Source organism: Xenopus laevis, chromosome 1S, assembly GCF_017654675.1.
Source record: "Xenopus laevis strain J_2021 chromosome 1S, Xenopus_laevis_v10.1, whole genome shotgun sequence".
Lineage (NCBI taxonomy): Eukaryota > Metazoa > Chordata > Amphibia > Anura > Pipidae > Xenopus > Xenopus laevis.
Genome location: NC_054372.1, coordinates 77,376,186 through 77,402,566, shown reverse-complemented (window position 1 = coordinate 77,402,566; position 26,381 = coordinate 77,376,186). Strand labels below are relative to the sequence as shown.

General features: G+C 39.1%; 1 long non-coding RNA gene across 2 annotated transcripts; it reads left to right on the top strand.

Moving 5' to 3' along the window:
- Positions 1 to 618: 618 nt before the first annotated feature.
- LOC121399338 lies at positions 619 to 26,381 on the top strand. Of its 2 annotated transcripts, none has more exons than XR_005964930.1 (5): positions 619 to 862; positions 3,585 to 3,675; positions 22,926 to 23,294; positions 25,503 to 25,570; positions 26,282 to 26,381. It is a non-coding gene; the product is annotated as an uncharacterized LOC121399338 (long non-coding RNA). The 2 variants fall into 2 exon arrangements; XR_005964929.1 differs by having other exon boundaries at positions 619 to 1,277.

Here is a 26,381-nt window from a genome sequence, read left to right as displayed (position 1 = left end):
GGGGTGCATTATTCATTATAATCTACAGTGTTTCTATGTGCAGCGTTTCAAGGAGTGCTCTGCCTCTGCTCTATATTGGTCTACCCAATGCCACACTTTGTTTCCCTTGTGGTTTTTCATTTTAATATTGTGTCTCCCTGTAGCCCATTTGTAACCTCTGAGGTATTTTTGCGTGATTTTTCTCCTGTGATCTGTGATCTCATATTGCTGTAGGTTAAAGGGGTTGTTCAGCTTTAAATTAACTGTTAGTATGATGTAGAGAGTGATATTCTGAGACAATTTGCAATTGGTTTTCATTTTTTATTATTTGTGTTTTTTGTTATTTAGCTTTTTATTCAGCAACTCGTTAGTGTGCAGTTTAGCAATCTGGTTGCTAGGGTCCAAATTACCCTAGCAACCAGGCATTGATTTGAATAAGAGACTGAAATATGAATAGGAGGGGCCTGAATACAAAGATGAGTAGTAAGTAACAATAACAATAAATCTATAGCATTTGCAGAGAATTTGCTTTTTAGATGGGGTCAGTGACCCCCATCTGAAAGCTGGAAGGAGTCAGAGGAAAAAGGAAAATAATATAAAAACTTTTAAGAATAAATAATGAAGACCAATTGAAAACTTGCTTAGAATTAGTAATTCTATAAAATACTAAAAGTTAATTTTAAGGTGAACCACCCCTTTAATAAGTGACAGAAGGGTAAAGGCATGAAGGGTGGAAGATGCAGGTGGGAGGCCAACAGCAGAGATGAACAGAGAGTGGGAGAGAGAGAGAGGAGATTGATGACACACAAGACTGGAGAGGAACCTTGGTGGGAGGGAAAACTGTACTTTGATACCTGGAAGGTTCGAAGCAGCAGCAGAACAAGTAAGAGTTTCAGGGTGTGGGAGGGGTAGAGGGAAAAACAGAGATTTGTTTGTGCTCACCAATGGCATGTTTATTTTGACAGTAAATTTACCAAACCAAGATGTAATTGGAACAGAATCCTTCATCTAATGGCACACAGGGATCTGAAAAAATGCAGATTATCTCATAATTTGTCTGCTTCTACAGCATGATAGCGTGATTGGAGAAGGAGGGGGAGTGGAACAGCGAGTGACAGGCAGACAGAGCGCAGAAGGATCAGGAGCAAAGAGTAACAAGGTGTGGGAGGGGCAGAGTGGCTGTGACGGAAAGAGGAGGGGGAGCGGAACAGAGAAACAGACGCAGCGAGACTAGACATGGAGGGGGAACACTGAGGGAGCAAGCAGCAGAGGGTGGGAGACTAAAGGAGAAGCTAGAGGTAAGGAAAGGCAGCAAGACCTTAATAGGAGGCGTGAGAGAGCGCGCAGACTCGCAGGGTGAAGGCGGAAGTGAGGCACACAGGCAGGAGGAAAAGTTGTAGGGTGAATGCGGCAGTGACTACTGCTGACACGTTAAGTTATAAACGGCGCGTTCTGGCGTCAGAACGCGCCGTTTATAAGGATATAATTTACAGTCTGGTCCCATAGGGAAATGACCAGACTGTAGATTATATATATATATATATATATATATATATATATATATATATATATATATATATATATATATATATATATATATATATATATATATATAGTACAAATAAGGTCCGCACTCTCAGGACTTAGGAAAAGTTAAGAATTTTTTTATTCACATAGGAGACTGACGTTTCGACCTCTTCAGAGGCCTTTCTCAAAGTACTGACAGAGATTACAGAAATGCTTTAAATACAAAGAAATGGCGGGAACATTAGTCAAATTGGAATAGACGTGTCAGCATGGTCATCAGTATATGTCACATAATTAGTCTACACATGTTTTAAACAATACACTCATCCGGTGTTTCACTTTTGACTATTACAAAACGCACCAACATTTAAATTAAACCTCTCCTACACTCTACACTGTTAAAATGGTTAAAAACAATACTAAGTAACATTTTGTATGGCCATTTCCTATTTTATTCTGCAACAGCTGTTCATTTAGATATTTTATGTTACAAATAGTATCCAATAAGAGATAAGATTCAAGGTCTGTGTTGAACTCTATAGTGAGCTCCCTCGCAATTCCATTCTAAAAGCCCTTAAGTAATGCAGTAATGTGGCCTTCAGTTTCGGCCGGAAACATGCATATTGCTCTTAGAGGGGAGAATTACTATATATATATACTATATATATACGACCCCAAGTCATAAATGTACTGGGCTGCTGTGTATTTATTTCCAAATACATGTATCCCCCTCCCCTTTGTAAAGGCTAGCATTGCTTTGTCTATAAACATTGTCCTTGTATACAGGAGGAATAAATGCTGCAAAGTAAGGCCAGTCTTCCAAAATACTGTACCTCCCTTTCTCATTACATTTATTTCACAGTAATGTATACACATATTCCAGTTATGTAAAAGACCAGACTAAACAGCAGATCTGTGAAATGTCAAAAGAACTGATACTTCAACAGCTCCAAGTTGTTCAGAAAACATTTAATTTTTTGTATGGGCAAATCTATATTATTTTATAGATGTGTGTGCATATACTGTATCATGGATAGCAGTTTCCCACATTGCATTATTTCAATTAACATGGTACCCACTACTGTAACTAAACAAACAAAACCAACCAACCATGAGTATTAACAGCAAAATTTGAACTGCTGGGGGCGTGGTGTGATGCGGAGCTGAGCAGACGCGTTCAGAGGTGGCTCCCGTTACGGGCTCTGATTAATCACAGATATTCAGCAATCCACAACCTCCGACGATGGGTAAAAGCTATAAAAAACAACCCCCATCCACGCTGGCAAACGTGTCAAGCAGCTAAGCTGATTTGACCCGGTATCTGGATATACGAGCAAAACACGTAGATACACCTGAAGAATTCAAGATGGCGATTCCTAGGACAAGAGGAAGTCCCTTAAGTGAAGGGAGCCTTGTTTTTGCTAAAACGCACTACAACAACGCAACATCTACCACATAAGACAGAACTTTCTCAACTTTCGGAGGCAAACAGTACATAGATCCAATAAGACCACCCAAGATGGATATGTAACTCCCCTCAGAAATAGAGGAAAAGACTTTGAGTAGATTTTCATCACAGATGCTTTCTCCCCAATCAGAAGTCAGCACAGAGAAGAGGTCACACAAATGATCAGATATGGTACCGTATAACTATGGGGATAGTATTAGTGGACAAATCATTACTGTATACTATCATAGGGAAAGCCCTCCCTTTTTTCTAATTTTAATTTTTTTTGCTTATGATACCATTACCCCTCTACCCCCTCCCCCCGTTAAGGTTTTACACAAGCAAACCCCAGTTACGTTTTAGGGATTCTACTTTAAAATGTGTTGAATACCCACCCAGTTTGTTTTTTAGCTGTGAACTATTATAAGTAGACTTTGGAGCGTGAGATGGGAGTTTACCCTCCTCGGCCTTGCTACCCACAACCCCTAATAGAGGGGAACCAGAGATTTATGTCTGTGTGGCAACTTCCACACGGGTATAGGTGTTTTACCTTTCATACCACTTGTTATCACTTAATGCTCTTGATAATTTCATGTTCTTTGATCTGTCCTTTTTCTTGTTCTTCTCCTAGCTGCCTTACCTCGGAAAATGAATCTCATTGTATCCAAAGACCGAGGAGGTCAGTTCTCATCTTCCCTAAATTCAAGATGGCTAAAGTAAAAGTAGGTACTCTAAATGTAAAGGGCACCATTCAAACACCACAGGCTAAATCAGGAAATGAAAAGACAGGAGGTACAGATTATGCTAGTCCAGGAAACACACTTTAAAGCAGGACATGTCCCTAATTTAAGGTTTAAAGGGTTTTCTACCCTGCATGTGAGTAAACCATTTCAATCTAAGAGACGTGGCACTGCTGTGATGATAGCGGACACCTTGGGATTTTCCACTACAGATGTGAGATCAGACTCCTCAGGTAGATACATTTTGTAAAAGGAAACAAAAATGGAATTAAATGTACCTTGGCTTCTGTATATCGAGCAACTAATAGCGTTAACAGAATTCATTCAATGTCTGGATGATTTTGGAGAAGGGACCTTTATAGGGGGAGATTTCAATGTTTCTTTAGACCCAACATTGGATACGTCATCAGGTTCTTCGAAACTATCACGCACAACACTATCCACGATTAAAAATTTACTCAAAAACAATATCCTAATTGATACTTGGAGAATTCTAAACCCCTCAACCAAAGATTACTCATACTATTCTCATTATGTCTATAGTAGGCTAGATTATATTTTCATTAAACATAGTGACAAACCGACACTGGAAAAGGTGGCAATAGACATAATATCCTGGTCTGACCATGCACTGGTAATCTGCACGTTAAATTTTCCCGATATACGCAAATACAATCCAACATGGCGATTTAATGACTCTATCATTAGAGACCCCTCCTTAAAAAAGAGCTGGAGAACTCTCTACGGAATTATTTTAGGGAAAACAATACTGACGGGATGGATCAATGGACCTTATGGCAAGCCCATAAATGTGTTAGAAGAGGCAAAATTATCAAATTAGGGTCTAAAAAGAAAGTGGAGAAAGCAGACAAAATGAATAAATTAATAGCTAAAATACATACACTAGAATCACAAAATAATCCAAACTGCCCTCCTCTTTAGAAGAGCTGACACAAGCCAGACAACAGCCTTGGGACATTTTTACATCGCACACAGAAAAAGCTATAGATATGAACAAAAAAAATGTTTTTTGAACATGGGAATAAATGTGGCAGACTGCTGGCATCGGCGTAAGACAACGGCAAACGCAGAACCACTTTATGGCAATTAGAGACAGACTAGGCCACAAGACACATCTGAAATAGCCCAAATTTTCTGTAATTATTATACAAAATGAAACCAGCTACGCAAATTAAAGCCTCCAGACCCACGAAGATGGGTCATCGAAAAAAAATATTAACTCCTATTTTAACACAAGCAGGTTTAGGTAGAATTACCCTAGAACAGACACAAATATTAGAACCTCCGATCCCAAAATCAGAATTCCTACAAGTTATAAAAGATGCTAAAACAGGGAAGGCACCAGGTCCTGATGGCTTTTCCATTTCCTACTACAAGGAATTCGGCGAATTACTAATTCCACATTTAACGGAGGCAGTAAATTCCATATCAAATGATAAGCCCATTCCCAAAGAAGCTCTGGAAGCACATAACCCTCATTCACAAAAAGGCTAAGGATCCACAAGACCCAAGGGAATATTGACCAATATCCCCCTTAAATCTAGACCTAAAACTTTACTCTTGCACAAAGATTACAAGGCCTGCTTCCATCTCTTATAAACCAAGAGCAGGTTGGATTTGTCCCTGGTCAAGAGGCTAGGGATAACACACCAACAGACTGTTCGCACTTCTACATTATGGTCAGTAAAGGAAGATACCTTTTATGATACTTTCGACGGATGCCGAAAAGGCATTCGACAGAGTGGACTGGACCTTCTTAGCAGAATCCTTAAGGATATTGGGCTTAGGTCCAGAAATGTTAACATGGATCCTCACCCTATACACAGCCCCTTCAGTAAGGATTAAAATGAATGGAACACTCTCTAAATTAAAAATCTCAATCGATATTGCGAATAGGAGGGGGGACAGAGGGTAACCCTGGCTGGTACCTTTGCATATTTATGCGACGGTATGCAATCCTGGAAGAAACTGGCTACAGCAAATGATGGACAGACTGAGGGGAAGCCAAAAGAGGTGGTGAATGATAGTCATACCCTGGGGGCGCCCCTGGCGTAAGTGCTGCAGGCAGCAAACAGAACAAGGCATATTAGGGCAGAGTACTCACCCAGAACCATCCCTAACAAAGGGAAAGAGCTTAAAACCCTGCACCAGCTGCCACCCTGGCAGATACATAAAGAACAGCAGCAGGCAAAGAGTCCACACCTTCACAGCCACCCATGCTCACTAAACAGTACTGTGAGGGGGGTGTGGACAGGATGCCAACCTAGCTAGACGTGTTGTGACACAGCTCCAAGATCCTGGTATTTACTTTATTGTCTTACAAATGTAATGCGAGTGAGTTGCACTGCCCACATGCGCAAGGAGGGCGTGCACAATTCAAGCCTTCTCATAGCAGATCCTCTGGCTAATCCGATCAGTAGATAGAAATGCCGGTCAAGCAGCAAAAGATACAAATAATATTGTGTAACACACGCGGCCTTAATGACCGTATTAAAAGGTCTATTTTCCTAGATTACCTAAAAAAAAAGACAGGAGCTGATATATGTATGCTCCAAGAAACACACCTTATGGGGCAAAGGATAAGAGCACTGAGACGGGCATGGGTGGGAAGTCTCTACCATGCTGAATACTCATCCCACTCTAGAGGGGTAGTGATTTTCACAAGGAAGGGATTGGGCCTGGGAGTGGAGGACTTGTGGTCAGACACTAAGGGGAGATATGTCATTCTTAAATGCCAGCTATTTAACCAATGCTTGATGATTATTAATGTATATTTGCCACCTCCTTTTAATATAGCCCTCCTAGATGAGATACTGCTTCTTGTCGCTGATATGGGGCATCACCCAACTCTGTGGCCATAGATAGGCTCCAGCCCCAGCCCCAAGACTCCTCAGTCTTCCCTCATTGGATCATAGGGGCAGGACTCCATGACGCGTGGAGATGCAAACATCCAACTAGCAGGCAATACTCCTGTTACACAACAGCAACATCTGCTTGTCTCACATCAACCTAGCCCTAGTAAATAAGGAGGCTCTCTGCCTTGTCCTATCAGCCAATTATCTGAGAAGGGTGTGCTCTGATCATGCACCCCAACATTTGTCCCTAGCCTTCCCTGGTTTAAAAACAAGCAAACCTTTGGTGCCTAGCCCCCAAGTGGGTTCATAACCATAGCATTCAAGAGAGTTTCCACCCACAGCTAGTAGAATTCTAGGAGATAAACGCATGTACTGCTGCAGAAGCAATTCTGTGGGACACATGTAAAGCATGGACCAGAGGTACCTATATTTCATTATTAAAAAAAGGAGCGCATTAAGACAGGGAAGAGTCTGGACAGGGTCAAACATGATTTACAGATAGCGGAGAACAGCTTGACCCACAGCATAGGCAGGAAATGGCATTTGCGCAGAGATCCATTGACCTCCTCTTAACAGAGAAACACTCCGAGTTCGAAATCAACAGAAGGGCAGCCTGGTGCGATAGGGGAGACAATAGTGGCAAACTATTGGCCTTACTTGCCAAAGTAAGTACCCTCTGGGGTGGAAATACAAAACCCACAAGTAATTGCAAATGTTTTTGGGGATTATTAAAGGGAATTATACAGGTCCAAAAGCGATCCAACAGAGGGACTAGGAATATACCTGGACTCAATTCCATTTCCCAAACTGTCAGAGAAACAAAATGAGTCCCTTGAGGCCTCAATAACTGCAGAGGAGGTCTCAGAGGCAATTTCTAGCTTCCCAAACAATAAATCGCCAGGTCCGGATGGCATCCCATTAGAGTGGTTTAAAGAAAATACAAAACATCTGCCCCTATCCTAGCATCACTTTTCAATGCTATAGGTGACTCAGGTACCATCCCGCTATCTTGCTCGCGAGCAATTGTCACACACAAGAGTTCTAGGCAACGCACTCTTCGGATCACCCAAGGAATCGCTTGGTCTTCAGATCATTGGTAAAAAACTTTGATTTTATTGAAGATTTAACATTTTAACAAACTGTGTAACCCTGCGCCATGAGGTCTGACGCGTTTCGTGTCACTGCACTTCATCAGAGACCTCATTTCCTCCTGGCCAATCGCCCTTTTAAACCCACTTAACCCCTCCCCAAATCAATTCATTCGTGAATTAATCCTTCAAACATTTCTTAGATATATATTAAAACAATTGTAATATAAATGTGCCTTAAAAAACAAGCAGTTCATTATTCATGTTTGGATCCGTTGGATATTCAATTTCTAATTACATTCGTTTTTATTTCTACATTTATTTAACCAGTAATCTTATAAATTTTATACTTAAAACAATGAATTCTGTACTTAAAATTAATTCTCATGATTATTATGATTTATTATTCTTTATATATATATGTGTAAATATTTCTCTTATTCGTACATAAATCTATTCCCTATAAGGCAAATTAAATATCCAAGGTTCCATATCTCCAAAAGGCTTTCCATTTTTTCATTTAATCACATACGTTAAGATACCCTCATTCAATCTAATGTTACAAATATATTGCGGTAAAAAAGTTGCAATTTTAAATGCCAGTACGGACATAATTACTTAATATAAAGAGTCAATTCATTTACTTAGGTTCATTCACTTGTAAACATATAGCGATTCCATAAAATACATCTCATATTCACATTTGATATTTAGAAGTAGCAGCTGATATCAAATACTGAATTTAGGCCCCTAGGTTGTCTCGTACATAGCTTAAAGATACACTTAGCTTCTGCTTTCAACAGTTTCGCCTGTAGGTCCCCACCTCTTGGGCCCAAAGTCACTCTCTCTATACCCTGAACCGAAACGAACCGTAGATCCCCTTTATTACAGCTTCCAAAGTGTCTAGAGACTGGGGTGCTGTCACTGCCCGACTTGATGGTGTTAAGGTGTTCCCTAATTCGGCTTTTTAAACTTCTCATTGTGCATCCCACATACTGGACTCTACACTTCTTACAGGTGATTAAATACACAACCCCACTTGTGTTGAAATTTATGTAGCTCCTTATCTGAAATGTTTCATGTGTAACGCTACATTCAAAAACATTAGATGACTGAATAACACCACAGGTCAAACAGCGTTTTGATCCGCATCCATACATTCCTTGGCTCTGAAGCCAGGTTTTTGGCTTGGAGTCCGGTTTAAATAGACTCGGCGCTAAAGCCATTCCAAGTGTAGGGGCCTTCCGGGCCACCACCCGAACCCCTGGTTCAAGTATTTTCTTAAACATCTTATCACCATATAACACCGGTAAATGTTTCAAAAATATATTCCTGATTTGATTATACTGAGCGCTATATGTCATGCTCATAGTGATTTTCTGGTCCTCTTGTTTCCATGGGGCTATATCTCCTACTTTCCTTACTTGACCACGATCCCTTACACTTTTCTTTCTACCACCCATAATCAGGTCTCCCCTCTCCATCTTAAGGGCTGATACGAAGGCACCCTGCAATATTTTCATATCATACCCTTTACATAAGAATTTGTCACGTAATTTGCAGGATTCTTCTATATATTTCCCTTCGGTACTGCAATTCCTGCGTAAACGCTGGAATTGCCCCCTCGGGATCCCCTTGTTAAAATGTCTCGGGTGGCAAGAATCTGCCCTTAAAAGGGAGTTCCCCGCACAAGGTTTCGTATATACTGTGGTAACAATCCTGTTCTCTTCAATACGTATCAATAAGTCAAGGAAGGTAATAGTCTCCCTATTGAACTGACTGGTAAATCTTAAGTTTAGCGCTTCATTGTCCAAACTTTCCACAAAGCTGTTAAATAATTCACCATCACCAGCCCATATAAACAGCAGGTCGTCGATGAAACGCCTGTATAAAACAAAATTTTCCAAGAGGGGGTTCTCACCTTCAAACACGTGGGTCTCTTCCCACCAACCCATGAACAGGTTGGCGTAGGTGGGCGCGAACCGTGCCCCCATCGCTGTCCCACGTGTTTGAAGGTAGAAAGTATCACCAAACATAAAGAAATTATGTGTAAGCAGATAATGGATAGCCTCCAGTATAAACTCCTTCTCTCCTTCATTATAGCCACTATATTTGTCAAGATGGTATTTGATTGCAATCATACCCTTCTCATGTGGTATACTGGAGTATAATGAAACTACATCTGCTGTCCCCCATCCATACTGTTTTTTCCAATCAAATCCATGTAAGAGCTGTAACACATCTCTCGTATCTTTCAGATAGGAGCCAAGACGCTTCACCAAAGGCTGTAACATAAGGTCAATCAATTCAGACAGCCCTTCATTTAAGGATAAAATTCCTGAGATAATTGGTCTCCCCTTAAGTGGTGTTTCATGTTTATGCACCTTTGGGAGGTGATAAAAAATGGGTATTTGTGGATTATCCGGTACTACTGTATTCCAATTCCTTTCGGTAATAATACCCAATTGCTTCCCATACAAAGCTATTTTCTCAATCTCCTTTCTGAATTTATGTGTAGGGTTGAAACTCAGCTCCTTATATGTGTCCTTATCCCTTAGTTGTCGAAGGGCTTCCCTCTCATAGTCCGCTGTATTTAGAACCACTATTAGGCCCCCTTTATCCGCTTGTTTAAATGTTAATGTTTTATTATTTTTAAGTTGTTGTAATGCTTTCTTTTGGCCCGTTGTAAGGTTTGTCTGTTCACTTCCTCTTTTTCGTTTGTCTTGTAACTTAATCAAATCTCGTTCCACTAATTCCTGAAAGGTATCAGCTATTTCTCCCCTACTATTCACTGGATAAAAGGTGGATTTCCTATTTAGACACTTATTAATAGTCAAGGAATTTACCCTCTCTCCAACCCCAGTACTCTCCCCACTATCCACAAGTAATGTTTCTAAAATATGTGCAGCCCTTTGGTCAACAAAATATGATGATTTTAGTGTGCCCTCCTCTGTGGATCCCAAATACGAAACTGTTTCACACAGGCTCTCATTCACAACTCTTGGTAATGCTAGATTCGAACACGTGGCCCCATAGTCTCCCTCATTTGCATTTTCTTGTAATTGTGCAAAGTGCTTACGTAACACCAATTTCCTAACAAATTTACTCACATCTGTCAACACATCAAACACACCAAAATTAAACGTAGGACTAAACGAAAGACCCTTTTCCAGGAGTGTCAATTGTTCGTGAGTTAATGCAGTATCAGATAAGTTCAATACATTACACTCCGTTTCTTGCCGATTCGATCCCTCAGTGGATATTTCTTGTCCCCAGTGTCCATTCTGTCCTTTCCCCCTCCTTGTCTTCCTATATCCTGACCCTGGTAGTCCGGGCGCTGCTGTTTCTGATTCCCTTTGTTCCTCTCTAACTCCCCCGGTGTACTTTGTCTTTTCCCGGAAAAAATCTCCATGGCTTTTTTATTTCGTTGTTCCTGTGTGCTGTGGGAAGAAGAGAGAGACAGGGAGGAGACAGAAGACTGTTCGAAGCTACTATCCGCATAATCAGTATCAGTAAAGCTGACATGTTTCTTGTTCATTTCCTTTGGTTTTAGAATAGATCTCGACTGTCTTCTGTATTGCCCCCTATTGGGTTTGTAATAAACACGATTCCCCTCATAATCACCATTGTCTCTATTGAACTTTGATGTTTTGTTGGCTACTATCTCTAATTCATTATTATACAATTTTAACTTTATATCATTTTCCCATTTTGTATATCTATCAGGATTGTTTATGTGTCCCGCCACGGGTGATTTAAACTGTTCCTCCATCTCTTGTATTTCCACATTCAAAGTATCCTGATTACGATTAACCAACAGCTGCATTAGTTCTAATGAACACCTTGTTAGAGTACTATTCCATTTACTTATAAAGTCCACATCCTTAATTTCATACGCTGGATATTTTCTAATTCAGAGTCCTCTGGGGATCATTTCCTTAGTTATGTACTTCTCTAAAGTTATCGTATCCCACCAAATTCGTAATTCTTTAATCATTAATTTTTCTAGTTTCCATAACATGTTAGATTCGGTCAGGTGAAAGCTATCGCTGCCCTCCTGATTAAACATGGCTTCTGCTTTCTTGCGCCGTTCAGCAACTCGTTCATTATATGCTCCCGTCATCTCATTGCCCATAGAGCACATTTTTGTAATATCAAAATGCAAAACAAGGTAGACCTGGGCATCTGTGTTAATCCTTCCAGCCCATCTCCCTGCTAAATGCAGATATTGAGATATTTGCCAAAGTTTTATCCACCCGACTTAAAGGGGTAATCCAATACCTTGTAAACCCAGACCAAACAGGATTTATGCCTGGGAGGGCCATGGACATTAACATCAGACGTTTATACACAAACATCAAAGCCCAACATGAAAATGTGGGTAGCAGGGCGGTGGGCTCCCTGGACACTGCCAAGGCTTTTGATACGGTCAAGTGGCCCTATCTGTGGGAGACACTCAGCAACTTTGGTTTGGGAGATAGATACATTGCATGGATTAGGGCACTGTATAGGGAACCTAGGAGCCAAGTTTGAGATTAAGGATTTTCTTCAGCAATCTTTTTCAGAGAGAGGAGTTTATAGTCATTGATGAAATATATTCATCTTCTGAGGAAGAAACAGAGATGGCAGTGTTTCAAGCTGAATCAGTCTCTAAACTTATTAAGGCTGTTAGATCTGCCATTGAATATCAAGAAGGGAAAACTTTGTCTGTTGAGGCAGATAAAGGATAGCCTCAGAAAAAGCGGAAAGTTTTTCCAGTGCATCCGATAATTAAAGATCTCATGGAATTTGAGTGGAAAAACCCTGATAAGGCTGTAATTAATAAGAGATTTAAAACACTTTTCCCAATTGACAAGGAAGCTAAAGCTTGGGAGTCACCTCCAAAAGTAGATATTGCTGTGGGTCACCTATCTAAGAGAACCACCATTCCAGCGGAAGATGGGTCCGTTCTTAAAGATGTAATGGACCGTAAGGCTGAATGTTCTCTTAGACGCATTTACTCCACATCATCTAACCAATGTAAACCACTTATTGCAGCATCAGAGGTTTCCAGGGCCCTTAGGAACTAGGTGGTCCAGTTGGAAGAGGATGTGAAAAGAAAGATTCCTAGAGAACACTTAAAAGATATAAGCATGATTAAAGCAGCTTCAGAATTCCTAGGCGATTCATCTATTGAGTCATTAAAACTTACCTGGCTTGCTACCGCTGCTAGAAGGGCCATATGGCTCAAACCTTAGAGGGCAGATTCTACCTCTAAAATAAATCTATGTAATATGGATTTTGAACCTGGACATCTGTTCGGATCTAAATTCGATAGACTGATGGAAAAACTGTCGGATGAGAAAGGGAAATCTCTGCCACAAGATAGAGCTAGAAGTGGTAGAAGTTTCTTTTTTCATAAGCACAGAAGGTCACCGCCCAGAACTCGTCAATCAAGGTTTACAGAGAGGGAAAAAGAGATGGACAGACCTCAGTCATACAGAGGACAAGGAATGGCCAGGGCTACAAGAGGAAGAACTAGGGGCACTTCAGGAGGACATTGATTCTCCTCATGACGCCAGAAGTTTGGAGGTGAGAGGCAGATTAACTTTTTTCTTTCACTAATGGAAATTGTTTGTCACCAATCCATGGGTACTACACCTAGTAAAAGAAGGCTACAAGATAGAGTTTCTAAAATTAAAATTTCAGAGAGTTGAGAGCAGTATTCCTAGCCTTGAAAGCATTCCAGTCAGAGATCAGGGGTTCTGAAGTCAAGATTCAGTCAGACAACATTTCAGTTGTGGCTTACCTGAACAAACAGGGAGGTACAAAGTCCAGGATTCTTCTTACAGAGGCCCTAAAGATTCTCATCTGGGCAGAGAACAATCTACAGGATCTCAAGGCGATGCACATACGAGGGAAGGACAATTGTTTGGCAGACAGTCTAAGCAGGGGCAAAGTTTGCCCAGGAGAATGGTCATTGAACCAAGAGGAATTCCTGAAGATCATCCACAGGTGGGGTGTACCGGTGGTAGATTTGATGGCAACACGCCACAATACAAAGACCACCAGATGTTGCTCCCTATACAGGGAGGACAACCCTTGGGCTCTGGATGCATTCTCCATACTATGGGACTTCAGACTGGCATATATCTTCCCTCCAATTCCCCTGATCGGCAGGGTTCTGAAGAAGATCAGGCGGGAACAGTCTTCAGTGATAGCAATAATACCTTTTTGGCCAAAAAGGAGCTGGTTCTCAGGTCTGATGGAAATGTGTCAAGGGGAACACTAGGTTCTTCCATTAACGCAAGATCTTCTGGGGCAAGGTTCTCAGTTTCACAAAGACCTACAGAGGTGGAGATTTACAGCTTGACTGGGTCAAAGGAGATGGTGAACACACTTCTTCAATCAAGAAAGCCCTCAACGTCAAAGGTTCATGCCAGAATCATTAAAGCATATAAAAGGTGGTGTGTTTCTCACAGTGTCGGACTGGCCCACCAGGATACCAGGAAAACTCCCAGTGGGCCAGGTGTCGGTGGGCCCTCCTGCTACTAAACATTTGACCTATGAGACATAATGATTTTTTTCAATCTATTGACCTCTACAGTCACCGTCAAGGAAACAAAACAAATTAAAACCCAGTAACAACCTGATCACTGGTGAGTCATGCAAGTATTTATCATTGACCATTTTACTAAATAACAGTCATTCGGTAGCATTACAATGGGTATATAATGCACAAAGAAATGGGCTGTTTAACCCTCGGAGAAGGCATAGTTGTGTCCTTGAAGAATGCCTAAATGAAAGGCCTAGTCGTGGCTATTTATTGTCCACATTCAGATATTATCACCTCAAGAGAACAACTGCTAATGTATCTTGCAAGGAGCAGCATAACTGCATTAAAGAAAAAATCCCTATACTTGAAAGGGAGACATGTCACACTAGAAAGTATTCCTTGTGCATTAGGAGTAAGTAGTAATTTCCCCAGAAAAATATCTAATTAAATTATTGGCTTCTATGACATCTTCACTACATGGTATATATGATATCCAGTGTTAAATGTAGGCAAAAATCACAAGTATAGAACAACAACAGCAGTTCAAATTTTATTTATTTTTTAATTCAAGTTTATTAGAAATTTTTAAAAGTATGGAAATAGAGAAATATTTTCATTCAAGATGTAAATTAAAACAGAATATAAAGATATTTTACATATTATTCCTTACATTTACAAAACCAGAATAACATATATGTATATGGTAGTAGCATCCAATCCTGATTGTATAAATCGAGAAAATAGTAAAAAGATATGAAGAGAAAGGACAGAAAGAAGAATAAAGACAAGGAAAGAAAACCTCTTGCTGGTATAGATATTTTTATGTCAAATCGGATTGCCGAGATCTGAACTCACCATCCAGGCCAGACCTAATCAGTGTTTGATCGATCTATTTCGTCTTGCATAAACTAATTTATGGCTGTAAAATTGCTTTATATTTATCGGATTCCTTAAACTGTTGCCAATAAAACCATTTTTGAAAATGAGTTTCTTGTGTGGATGAACTCTTATAACTCTCAAACCTATCTATTTTCCAAAACCTTGTGCAGCCAGTCCTCAATTTTAGGTGGTGTGTCTTTCAGTATGCCTGTATTGATCTGGTGGTGTGATGAAGCAGCAGGTTCAAAGGTTCATTTGGGATCTCTGCATCGTTATATCTTTAATAAGATCCCTTATCTGAGTCACGTAGTTAGACAGCTTTGAGCATCCCCAAAAGATGTGAGATAGGGTACCTACATTTTTATCACACCTCCAACATGTAGGAGGAAATGTTCTGTATATCTGTATATATAATTTTACTGGAGTTCAATACCATTTGCTCATGATTTTGTAGTTCAGCTCCTGTATTTTACAACAAACCCAGGGGGATTTTTTCAAAGTCCTCCTCTGCTATCATAAGACCTAATTTTTCCTTCCATTTAACTTTAAAAGATTCGCTCAGGGAGATTTTAATGTTTTGAATACGTATAAGTAAGAGAGAGTTCTCTGAGGTGGATCTTTGGAACCCCAAAGGGGTTCTATCTGGGTGGGAGGTGATTTTGTTGTAAGGTGTAGGTGTTGTGGAAGTATAGAGTGTCTTATCTGTTTGAATCTGAACCTTTTTTTTTTAACTTGTTTTTATTGAATATTTTGTGACAATACAAAACAATTAACATAAAAAAAGAAGAAAATAAACAATTGTCTTACAATACACTGCATTTCTTTGTGGTCACTTGCATGCACTACAGTTGGGGAAATTTGATTATGACCAACCAAGATAGATAGACAACCATGTTATTGTGACTGTTGATGCGCAATGATTGCCGTTTCCAGCGTCTCAAGCCAAGGACCCCATATTGCCTGGGATTTGTCCGGACATCCTCTGGCCAAATATATCACTTTCTGCAGGGGGAGTATTTCATTTATTAGCTGTTTCCACCGATTCAGGGTGCTGGGCCCAGTATCTTTCCATGCTAATAATATATCCTTTTTTGCATAGTATAGCATTTGGAGAAGTCCAGGATTTTACGCCAGTAGCGTTGTATGAGGGGGCAATCCCAAAACACATGGAAAAAGATGCCTACCTCCACCCCACATTTATAACAGTTGTCCGGGGTACCTGGGTAAATCTTGGCTAATCTGTGGGGGGGTAAGATAGATTTGGTGCAGAAATTTGATCAACCTGTCCCTGTTTGATATCGTTAGTTCAGGTAATTGCTCTATAACCCCATTCTAGGCCTCCCCTTCCGGGGGATTTCGGCCGCCCATTTTACTCTTAATCTGTCTAAATGAGAGTCCGTTGCATTTAAGAGTATGGTGTAAATCCAAGTGGTTACCTTTTTAATTCAGGCTGCCTAAGGTAGTGCTCCAGTGAGGATTGAGTTATATCCAATGGTCTAGACTGAAATGGAGTCTGGAAGGCATGCCTCAGCTGTATGTATCTAAAGATTATGCGGGATGGCAATTGGTTTTCTGTTTGCAGTGCCTGATAAGGTTTTAGCTGCCCATCCATACATGAGAAAGTTCATCCAATCGATAGTGCTTCAAAGGAAACTGGAGTGACAGAGTAATTGGATCATAAACAGGAGAAGAGGAGAAAAAAAGTCCAGCCTGGGAAGTCTGTAATAATTAACGTTTTGCCCCATCGCTCTATAAGTAATTCATCAACAGCAGCCAAAGAGCTGAAACCGAAGCTGAAAGGTTCAGGGAAACCCCCCAACTGAAATAATCACCGCCCCCACAAATGGCCTTTAACCAAAACCGTTTAGTTCATCCTGCTGTTAACTCTCATAACTGTAATATTAGCAGCAGGTCTGGACTGGGAGTCAAAATAGGCCCTGGCATTCCAATACAGAGAGGCCCAATCAGCTCCCCACCAGCCCACTAAATAGTGACTTTCAATGGCATCTTATGGCAGCCCATCTGGCATTTGCCAGAACCCACAGATTGCCAGTCCGGGCCTGATTAGCAGTGACAACATACTAGAGGGCGGTTGATGAGGACAGGGCTGTGCCTTATGATGTCCCATAACTTGAGAATTACATGTCTAAATGATGTGCAAGTTCAGGTGAGTGGGAAATGTCTACGTGCCTCCATCCACCCACCCCTATGCTGCCAAAATATATGCAATGTGCAAAGTGCACAAAAAAATATGGCCCACTGTGCCCTATTTAGCACACAGCACAATGCATCCTGCATTGAAAATAACCCTAATAAAGCCTTTACCTTCAATTGCAAGAACACAGAACATGAAGCGAGATGTACACAGATTTGTTTCCATTTTAATTTCCAAATATTCTTTATTATTTTCCAAAGAGAAGAGTAAAGCAGATCAGGTATACAGCATATTTTCATGTAACATACAGTTTCCTCTATGAATAACCAAGTATACCGTTGGGGAAGGGAGAAGGGTTGTTAGTGAGGAGGAGAACAAGGGAAGAGAGAACAAAGAAAAAAAAAGAAAAGGAAAAAGAGGAAGAAAAAGGCACATCCCAAGTTTAACCCAAGATCACATTGCTCAAATAAAAAACCAACAAAGTATTACACAGTACAGTCAGATCAGGCCAATGGGACCGATGACCCTGGAACGGATAAGGTTTGCCGACACAGGTCAAGCAATTGTGTGCGTCTCCAGACTCTCCAGATAGCGGTGTTGTGGGTTGCTCGCTTAATATCACAGTCCATTAATTTTGTTTCCATTTTAATGGGGTCACCGGCCATGTAGAAATGTGGGAAAAAATGTACTGAGCAATATTGCTTTAAGAATACAACTCTGCCTTGAACTGCTGCCAATATTCTTTAATATTTCATAACATGTTAAAGCATGCTGTAATGTGCAGTGCATCAGCAAATGACTGAAGTATGGTTGAGCAGCAGATCTAGTATAAATCTGCTCTACATATTGCAGTCATATGCAGCCTCTTTGCATCAGAGATGTTGAAAATTATGTAATCTTGTATAGTCTAATTAGACTGTATGGTCCTAAACCAGGATTCTCTTGTTTCTTTGCACGTGTTTTATTCTTCTGCGTATTGTGAACTTTCACAACATTTTGGGGCAGATTTATTAAAGTTAGAAGTTTGTCCTTCATATTTTCGAAATTTTTTAACTAGAACTCGCCAATGCGAGTATTAGAATATGAATCTTGAACACGAAATTCGAATAAGTAAATTCCAAACTTGAATTAGAAATTTCAATTACAGATCAAATTTCTATCAAATTTTTTTAGCAACCCATTTTTTTGCCTGTTTTGACTTGCCGAGTTCCCTGAGAGACTACGATAATTCAAATATTCAAAAACTTGATTTAGGCTATCTATCCTTATGGTTTAAAAATGGTTAAAGGCTGCATGGAATGCTGGGTTACCAATAAAACCCCTCACCTGATGCTATTTTAGTTTGAAAGAGAGTAAGAAGTTATAATCTGCCACCTAGCAATTATTGCTAGGCAGGAAAGGCAGCAACAGCTAGAGGAGGAGCAGCATCAGGAGCAAAAAACTAAATTTGAATTGAAACAATTCAAAATAAAACTGTTTAGATCAAATTCACCCAATTCAACCATATTCATAAATATGATCATAGCCAAATTATTTAAAAAAATGAAAACTAATTTAAACCAGTTTCACACAAAAATAAATCTGCCCCTTTGTGTGGGATATCCTGCTACATTGTGTCTTGCGTTCCCAGTTCCCCTCTGCACCTAGCTTTTTTTCCCGTTTGATACATAGTTTCTGGTTTTTTTTACATATTTGAATGTAACATAAGCGTTGGGTAAAGTAACTAACATGAGCGCATACATTTGTTAATGCAGCTCTGATTTTTGCTCATTACAATTATCATTTAATTTTATTGTTGCAGTCACTTTTTCATATCTGTCTGTTTCACTTGATTTTTAGTTTTCATTCATTCGTTATTTTCTTTTGCATTAGATACATCTTTTTTACGTATGTTGACTTTTACTTATGCTGTCACACGCACGTCACTTCCTCTGCCACTGTGTATTTATTTTCGTTTGTTTGACTCACTTTTCACTTTGAGAAAGGCTGTTGTATCAGCCAAAACATCAGCGATTGTCCACAAATAAAAATCTATTTATTACTCTTAAGACCTGCGAGTGCGATCTCTAACATCTCCACTGATTCTACTTATCGAGGACTGCACCCAGGCATAGATGACCTCAGTATCGTGAGTGCCGGTTCTTCGTACTACTATATATATATATATATATATATATATATATATATATATATATATATATATATATATATACTGATATATAACTGATCAAGGACCCCGCACTGCCTGGCATCAGTGCCTCTTTTATTACCCACTACTGCTGTTTAACTTCAGCTAAAGGCACAACGGTTTTCCCCCAAATTAATTAAAGAAATCAACTGACACAAGTGACAAACAAATTCAAGTATATTTTAAAAGTAAATATATTTTAGAATAAGGTATACCCTACCAATTAATCTCCAAATTCAATCATAATCGGAAACTGCAGACTAAAGTGGAACATTGCCTTTACCTTAACCTATTACTGATAAAAGAATAAGAAAAAAAGACACACATACCTTTGCGGTAACATCTTTTAATTTTTCTGTAAGTTGCTTTAGGTATGAATTGGGTAGAGGAAAATGATGTAGCATTTCGATCTTCCAGCATCATATTGGTCCCAACACATATACAAGTTATTAATAGTTTTTATAAGTAACATTTGTAAAAGACCAAAGCATTAGAATAAATTCTCTTGCAGCAGTTTTCAGTTACTTTTCATAACCCAACTATTTTCACTAGATATTTTCATTTCTGTCCTTGCAGGGTTATTATTTAACCATCCACTCCTTAAGAACAGGTTATATGTGCTTAAAGTTCAGCAAAATTTTTAAGAGAATGTCTTTGCATGGCTGATCTTCACTGAAATAGGGGAAAAATTCAGCACTTAACAGCTGCAGCTAAAATGTGCATTTTTCAGGCAAAATTCAGCAGACAACCCATTTCAAGTAACAGTAAAAATAAAAATTCCAGAAATCTTGAGAGTAGCTTCAACAAAATTCCAGATTTCAATATCCAAAAATGCATAACTGTGTGTACCATTTACATTTTTAAATTGTTTAAACTGCTTTAAATGTACTGCTCCAGCATGCCTGGTGTGTAAGATTTTTAGTACAGTCAATTGCAGATCTCATACCTTCAGTTGTATCTAAAGTTTCTATAGTAGCACGAAAAAGAGAGGGATGGGAGGCAGCAGAACTCCAAGGCAAATTTATCTGCCTTTAATGTGTGGCTGGTGAATTCTTCAATCTGTTTGTTACAAAACACAGGTACTTATGTGCAACAGGTGAAGCTCAATTCCCTAACTAGCACAGAACTGTAAATACACATCAGAGGCAGCAGTATCTCTGGATTCTGTTTCTTTGACTTTGAGTTGACTTTTAAGCAGGCATCACGTGTGACAGCTTAGTGATTATTAAAGGTGCAGTACTCCTTGCTTATTATAATTTCCAGCAACCTGTACTTCTTTTTTTGCTGGATCATATTCTTGTGTTACTTCCCTAAAGTTATCTACTGAAACAGTCCCCTAAGTGTTAAAAGAGTAAAACTAGAGTCTAGTTTAAAGAAGAAAATGTTAAAATGCTACTTTGTATGCACTACTTACTGAAAATACAAAAGCTACATTAAAACCAAAAGTTCAAGACAATTAATGATGTATAATATAGAAAGATATAAAAGTAACACATCTTGATAAAGGTTGTAGAGCACAACTGAAACGTCGATGTAAATACGATGTAACGCTTTTGTATTCTAATAAATCTTTTGGAGAAAAGAAGATTCGGTGTGCATGCAAATTTCTGTTTCTGCACATTGTTCAACTACAGCACAGCACCCGACACTTATCGATCATCGACATTGGAGGCATATATATATATATATATATATATATATATATATATATATATACGTGTGTGTGTGTAACTGTACATGTATGGGGGTTATTTATCAAAATCCAAACTTTTCTGAGATTTTATTTTAAAAAAGTGTGACCAAACTACAATTTGAACTTATTTATTATTAAAAAATCTTGATTTAATCTGATTGGGAAAATCTTGATAAAATCGAGCAAGCTTTTTCACGAAACATGATTTTTTCTGGCTTTTTCTAGAAAAGTATGAATTTTCGGACTAATTTCAGCACAGAAACTTCCAAATAGTATAGGGACCTCTCCAATTGACTTATATACAACCTAGGCAGGTCTGAGATGGCGGATTTTCAGATTGAGGGGTCCGTTTACTAAAGTGCGGTAAAAATTTGCACACAAAATATAGACAAATTTAACGCCAAATATGTTTTCGCGAGTTTATTAACCTGCGGTAAATATAAATTTGCGAATTTTCTTGCGCAAGAATATGTGTTCGCCAGTTATCGCATTCGCTGAAAATAACGCTGCGTACACATTAACGCCTGGTTTACTAAACAGCGAAATGGTTTAAGGACAAAATTAACGCAAGAATATTCGCAATATTTTACCGCCATCTATATGGTGGCGTTAACTTATTTTTTCGCCAGAAAATTCTCAATGGGAGGGACATGAAATATCCCATAACACCTTGTTTTACCCATAATTCCTGCTGCCATTCCTGACAGGAAAAGAGAGAAGTGACAAGAGAAGAGAGAATTGACAGGAGAAGAGATAAGAGACAGGAGAAATGTTTTGTGTTTTGCTTTTGGCTGCTGCTACAGCATCTTTTCAAGGTGAAAGACAGATTAGGAGAGACAGGCTTCGTCAGCCTAGACAGTTTCGACCACGCTCTGCACTAGAAGAGCTGAGTGACACTGATGTCAGGGAGTTATTCCGTCTGAATAGGCAAGCTATTCTTGCCTTGTACACTTGTATAGCTCATGATCTTGAGCCACTGACAGGTCGCTCACAGGCCATTCCTGGCATAGTAAAATTGCTGGCAGTTTTGAACTTCCTTGCTACAGGCAATTTTCAGCCATCTGTTGCAAGGGTGATTGGGATAAGTCGCTCAACTTTTTCTAGACTTCTGAAACCCGTATTAAGAGCCATAGTGCAACATTCCCCAAAATTTGTCTGCTTTCCATCAACTCCAGAACAGTGGCAGGAAGTTAAATCTGGTTTTTATAACCTTGGAGGCATGCCCAATTGCATTGGTGCAATAGACTGCACGCACATTTTGTTAACACCTCCTCATGCTACTGAGGAACAATTTCGAAACCGGAAGCATACCCATTCTCTGAATGTCCAGGTAGTTTGTGACTCCCATCAAAGGATTATGAGCATTCACTCTGGTTTTCCCGGGAGCTGTCACGATTCATACATTTTACGGCAGTCAGCTCTGTTTGACCGTTTTCAACTTGGACTCATGCCAGAGGGCTGGTTGGTTGGTAAGTCAAATACTTGCCTTCATTTGTGCTGTTCATTTGTTGAATTATTTGCCTTCTTCTTATGACTCTTGTTTTCAAAAGAGGGTTACAGACCTATCTGAAAAATAAACTTTCTCTATGGCTACATATGTATTGTTATTGCAACTTTTTATTACTCATCTTTCTATTCAGGCCCACTCCTATTCATAAGCCAGGCTCTTCATACTAGGCAGATAAGATGGCAAAGTAGTCATCACAGCAAATCTGCCCATGTGTGGACACTATTGCACAGTGCTTGCTGTAGCATGACTGTTATCAAAAAGCATCCATATATGTATAGGATCATTCATTTTATTCATATTCATTTCAGGAGATGCAGGATATGGAAGTAAACCCTGGCTTCTAATTCCTGTATCTAATCCCAGGACACCGGCAGAAGTAAAATTTAACACAGCTCACATAAAGACAAGAGGAGTTATTGAGCGGACCTTTGGAGTCCTCAAATCTACTTTCCGGTGTCTTTCAAAATCTGGTGGATGCCTGCAGTATTCTCCAGAAACTGTTTCTCAGATTATTCAGGCTTGTGCGGTTCTGAACAATGTTGCTTTAGACCATGGAGTGAATCTGGAAACTAATGAGGAACTTCCTCCTGAAATTCCCGGTTACCCTGCAGTTTCCCAAGATTCGAGTGATGAAGGGAAACGTGTGAGATCGCATCTCATAACATCATTTTTCCAGTGTAAGTTTTTTGGACATGTAAAGTGATATATCTATATATGTTTTGAATGAATGGTGCAGAGATAGGCCACATGGCACAAATTGAAGCAGTTAATCTAGGACTGCTGCTTTAAAAAGCTAAGCAAGCAGGTTATTGTATTATTCAGTAAACAAAGAAATACAGGGCATCTTTAACAATCTGTGTGTCATTGCCCTGACTGATCAGTATATTTTAGTGTTTACAAACACATGTAATTGTGTTTACATTGGTTTTTTTTCAGGAACAACATTACAAACTCTTCCGTTTGCCTGTTGGAATGCGATTTCCATATGTTTACAAGTTTTGTGGGAACCTATTTGTTACCCTTTCCAGTTATATTCAGTTTTATTTCAACTTCACCTTGAAGTAGAGATCCGTTACCATTATGTTTTAAGGACAAAAAAAACAACAATGCAACGGCTAGTCTTTTGTAGCCTTTATGGCAGCAATATCTGCCTTAATCTCCTCCAGGCAGATTATGACACTGTTAACATTTTGTTGGATGTCAGCCAACAATGGCAAATACATAAATTCACTGTCCGTTTGGGTGCCAACATCTTGTTGCCTTGAGCACTGGCCCGACGGACCCTCTACAGCATTCTCTCCAGCAACCTCATCCTCTGCAGCGGCTGGTGCTTCCTCTTCTGGTGGAGCTGCCTCTATAGCTTCTGGTGCAAGCTCTAGAAATTAATAATACAAGATAATGTTAATTGGTTATTTTTTTTTTTTAATAAGTTGTCATGTGAAAGTGATAGTTTGCCTTTATAGATGATGAGAGGGATATTGTGAGACTATTTACAATTGGTTTTATTTTTTTTAAAAAGTTTTTAAAGTTATTTAGCTTTTCATTCAGCAGCTCTTCAGATTGCAAATTCAACTATCTGGTTTCTAGGGTCCAAATTACCATAACAACTAGGCATCAATTTGAATAAGAGACTGAAATGTGAACAGGAGAGGCCTACGTACAAACATACTATAGCAATAACAATGGGGGCATGTAGCAACCATTTGGGGTAACAGGAAGGAAAAAGTTAAATTCTAGATACATTGTATACCAATTGGAACATTGCATAGAATTACCCATTCTGTCAGTTGCCATAAAGGTGAATTATCTCTGCACACATGCCCATCCAACAATTATTTAAAAAACTTTCCATTCTTGGGCTTCTACAATAAGGGCATGATTGCATCTTTTAAGTTCTGTCCAAAATGTTTGCAAGTTCCTTTAACCACACTTTTGATATCAAGGGCATCCATTAATATTTAGAAATAATTACCTGCTTGAATTTCTGCTATCAGTGCGTGGTTTCGGCGTTTCAGGTCTGACCAGATTTTTTGAATATTTCGCACATCTATATTGAGCTCAAACTTACGACGCATCTTGCGCGCAAGTTTTCTCATGCACCCCTACCGTGCCCAGTGCTTGGGTGTCATATTGATGTCCAAGCAAATATTTTGCCAAATACCTAGCCTCCTCAGCTGACAATGTACTGACACCAGCCATGGCTATTGCGCATATGAAGACGCACGTGCACGGCGCGTGAACGCGTGACGTCACCGCGACAAAATATTAACACGCATGAAGTTTCTGCGAATAGTCGCAATAGTTTTGCATTGCGACTAAATGTTCGTGCGCACAGCAGATTTTAAAATTATTCGCAACACAACACGTGTGATAAGTCGCTTTAGTACCGCTGCTAATTGTCGCCACATATGTGCGAATAAGCTACAAACACATTCTGCACATAAGCATAGCAGTCTTATATGATGTCATTGCGACAATATATTTGCACGCATGTGTTTAATGTGAATATTCGCAACGTTAATGTTGCTATTAATCTTTAATATACAAGGATAGCATATTCACATATACATTCAGTTATTCATCCATTCATATATACATGCATTTTAAAGGGGTCTGTTCACCTTGAAGTTAACTTACAATGACCAATTATAAGCAACTTTTCAATTGGTCTTCATTTATTATTGGATATACTGTATTTTATACATGTACTTTGACCTGCAATGTGTTAGTTGTTCTGTTCCCTATAAAAAAGGTTGAAGGCATGGATTCCAACCAGGGCAACAGTATTATTATTGAATTCTATTTGATGAATAGTTGAGAATTGAGAATTGCAGAATGAGTAAAGCAGTAATTTCTCTATTGAAAATATTTTTTTTTTTTCACAGCAAAAACCAGAAAGTACAGAAAATGGATCATTGTCAGTCTTTCAGGATTTTTTATGCCTAGCTTCCTGGTAAGTATTTTTGGTGTAATATTTCTGTGTTTTGTGGTTGACCCATTGAAATGATTTATATAGACATTAAATCTTACCCTTATACACATTTAATCTATATTTAATATATAGACATTTAATCTTACCCTTCATTTTACAGGTCAGTATTCAATATGTTAAAAATAAGACAAACAAGAGATTTCAATGTATGAAAACAAAATGCCAAACTTTATTTGAACAAATTGAAAACCACATAAAATATCTTAAAACATTTTTTTAGATAGTTTACAATATTCAGTATTTACATACACTCACTCACACATTCATACTATCATACTAACATACTAACATATCCAACACAAACACACACACATTCTTACTAACATACATACTCAACACATACACACACACAAACACACACACAGAAACACACACACACAAACACACACACACACACTCTTACTAACAACATACCCAACAGAAACATACACACACACTGACACATAAAAGTTATCACACAATTTGCCAGGTTAGCCTTATTCTGTTGGACTATCAACACTCCAAAGCACAGAAATGTACCTGCTTCATTTCCAGCACAGTTCAGGAAATCTGGACAATCAACTGTCTCCAGTATTATATATTCTAAAAAAAGAAAAAAAATAACTTAAAAAAGTTCTTTAAGGCAACTCACATGAACGAACAATACTAACCTTCAGCATTATTTTCTTCTAGGTTTTCTTCTGTTCCACAGACGGCTTCCAGCTGCTGAGGTTGCTCAATGTGTTGCTGGATAACTTGGCAAAAAGAAATAAATATTATTTTTCAAACCATA